At 30.2% G+C, this 2,874-nt stretch overlaps 1 protein-coding gene across 2 annotated transcripts in view; it reads right to left on the reverse strand.

Moving 5' to 3' along the window:
• The window catches only part of LOC107639158 (transcription factor bHLH35), a 10,695-nt gene that overhangs the window by 4,191 nt on the left and 3,630 nt on the right, over positions 1-2,874 (reverse strand). The gene's annotated exons all lie outside the window — the stretch shown is intronic.

Genomic DNA, 2,874 nt, shown 5'->3' on the forward strand with positions numbered 1-2,874 from the left:
TAGATGCATTCAAACATGTTAAAAAAATATTTTTTTATATTTTATTAAGATATGTTTAAACATAAAAAATAACAACTCAGTGAAGTATTAACACATCATAAATAATGAAGCTAAAATTACATTGGATTTGGTTTTTTTAGGTGATTTGCTATGATTTACATAGTAAGGAGATGGTTAAGTACGATTTTGGTTTCTAAGATATAGGTCGAAAAATTTTTTCGTCCCTAACCTTTTTTTTTGCACAGAAAATCATCCTTAAAGTTTAACTTGATTTTAAAATTATCCTTTTTACTCAAATTTTAAATTTCATTACCAAATTATCTTTAACAAAAAAAATTATAAAAAGAGAAACAGAACCGATGAGAGGGAGAATGAAATCACGCGAGGGGGGAGGAGATAAGAAGAAGAACGGAGACGGGAAAAAAAGGGAAAAGAAAGGAAGAGGGGGAAAGGGGGGACAGCGCCAGGTGAGGCTTGAGCCGCTGTCGCCATAGGGAATCAGAACCAAAGGGGGAGAGAGCTCGCGAGGGAGAGAGAAGACACGAGCCTTGCTGCCACGCCTTGCCGCTGTCGAAGAACTCGTGAAGAGAGAGAGAGAAAACGCACGGCTAGGGAAAGGAAGAGGGATGCCTCGTCGCTGTCGCGCTTTGCCACTGCCGCCTCTGCCGCACTGTCGCCGATGCTATTGACCTCGCCGCTGCTTCGCGTCCTCGCTGTTGGTCCTCCCTAGGGTTCCGATTCTATTTCTGATTCGTTCTGCTTCTAATTTCTTCTTCTTCTGATTTGATCTTCTGCTTCTGTTTCTTGTGCAGTTGTACTTCTGATTCTGATTCTAATTTTATTGTTCTTGTGCTTCTGATTTTAATTTTGATTTTATTGTTCTTGTGCTTCAGATTCTGATTCTGTTTCTTTGATTTCATTGTTGTTGCACTTCTAATTTTATTGTCTTTCTGATTTTTTATGTTTTGATTCTTTGATATTTGAGATACAGATTTTTTTTTTTACTTCTGTTTATGCTTTTATTTCTTATTCTATTTTTTATGTTTATTACATTAGTTTTGCTTTTGATTTTATTGTTGTTGCTGCTGGGGTTGTGATGAAGAAGAAGAAAAGAAAGAGATGCTGTTGTGATGGAGAAGAATAGAAACTGGGTATTTTAATGAAGAAGGAGAAGGATATTTTGGTTTTGAAGAAAAAGAAAAAAGATATTTTGGTCCGAAAGACAGTTTTAAGACTAAGTTAAATCTTACGGTTACAGACAATTTTGTGTGAAAAAAATGTTAGGAATAAAATTTTTTTTCAATTTATACCTTAGGGAACAAAATTATACTTTAACTCTAAGGAATATCATTTATGAAAAGGGAAAAAAAAGAGTTTACAGAGTTTGTTAGACGACTTCTTTATTTTTTTATGAAAAAAAAACTTCAATTCCTCTCGCTACGTACTCTATTACTATTTTAAACTTCATGTTAAAGAATTACTTGATTTCATTTATGTTAAATGAGTTATGCTACGTGTACACCAAAATCAGTCATTAAAGTTAGTTTTTAGTATAAAATATATGCTGAAAAATAAATACATATTGAAAATAAATTAAACTACACATATATTTATAAACAAATACATTGGTGATTGATTTTAGTAGTTGATTTTAATATACAAATAACATTTTTAATGTTAAAATATTCTTGACTTAGTCTTTTTATTTTTTATTTTTTAAAATAAATTTCTATTTCTTTTCCCCTCAAATATATGAACACAACTTTAAACTTTCAAATTAGTCAAGCAAGGAACGGTCAACTAATGACGTTTTACAAAGAAAAATTTTATTTTAAATCCAAAATTTAAGTAATTTTAATTCATGAAAAAACATGAAGAAAAAAAGAAAAAAAAGAAAAGAACAACTTAATTATTCAACGCATAAAATAAATAATAATCCTAGATACACGGTATCCTAATTCCTAATATACGAAAGATATAAATTGGGTCCATATATTCTTCATATGAGGAAATATAACTAATTTTCTAATTTGCCACAAGATCATTAAGATAAAAATATAGCATACTAAGAGGGAAATGTTTTTAATTTTTTACTTTGTATTGACGTGAAATGACAGAAGGGGTCTAGAGGAGCGACTAAAAAGCAACAAAGGCTATTCTAGTTATTAATATATCTTATCTCTGATCTCTAGAAAAAAGGACCTAATTATAATTAATTAGTAGCTTATAATAGCTTCATAAACATGTCACGAATGATGTAGAAATTTAGAATCTCCTTTTGTTTGAACTTGAAAGTATTATATTCATTCATAGAGCGTCTTTTACTTCAATTAGATTTCCTATGGTTTAACATTTTGTGTAGGGTAATTAAAGGGAGGGAAAGAAAAAAGGAGAGTAAAATGGCACACTTCATAATTTTATGAAAAGTGGAAAGGTTCATGTTCCTTTAAATTTCTATCTCTTGGAGTCTTGGTGTTATTGGAGGGGATCAAAATCTAAATTTTCATTGATTAGCTTTAACCGGACATCATGGACTACAACCCTCATGATGATTGTCCTTAAAAATTTAATATTCACTCACTTATATATATGGGTGTTCCACACTTCCACTTTTGCTAAAGTGCTCTATTAGTTTTTCAAGCATGTAGGCCCCTTATTCTAGCTGTAATTTGCTATTTTTTTAATTATTTTGTTAGAGTAAATTATACCATTGTCATCTTGTAAAATCAGGTGATATTCCACTTAACATGTACTAATATTTTAGGTTGATATGTGTGTTTATAAAAAATATTAGCATATTTAATAAAATATAAAGACACTATCTTATTACATGTCATATATATCACTTAAAAGATAACTATATTAGTATATCTT

This window comes from Arachis ipaensis, chromosome B04, assembly GCF_000816755.2.
Source record: "Arachis ipaensis cultivar K30076 chromosome B04, Araip1.1, whole genome shotgun sequence".
Classification (NCBI taxonomy): Eukaryota; Viridiplantae; Streptophyta; class Magnoliopsida; order Fabales; family Fabaceae; genus Arachis; species Arachis ipaensis.